The sequence below is a fragment of the Carassius auratus genome, chromosome 6, assembly GCF_003368295.1.
Source record: "Carassius auratus strain Wakin chromosome 6, ASM336829v1, whole genome shotgun sequence".
Classification (NCBI taxonomy): Eukaryota; Metazoa; Chordata; class Actinopteri; order Cypriniformes; family Cyprinidae; genus Carassius; species Carassius auratus.
The window spans coordinates 11931511-11931712 of record NC_039248.1 but is presented as its reverse complement, the minus strand read 5'-3'; positions in this window follow the sequence as shown (position 1 = coordinate 11931712).

The following is a 202-nucleotide window of genomic DNA, read 5'->3' as shown; positions in this document are numbered from 1 at the left end:
GGAGACCAGGGGCACAGGGGTTTCCCCTCCTGCGAGAAATCCAAATCTGTCCAATGAAACACCCTGGCGATCCAGCAAAAACAATTGGATGGTGCTCATCTGTGTCATCCATGTTCTTTACCCTGAGGGCGTCCCGGTTATGGTGGTAGATATTTACTCCTACAATGAGTAACAAATCACCTAATCACCCCCTGCCCCACAT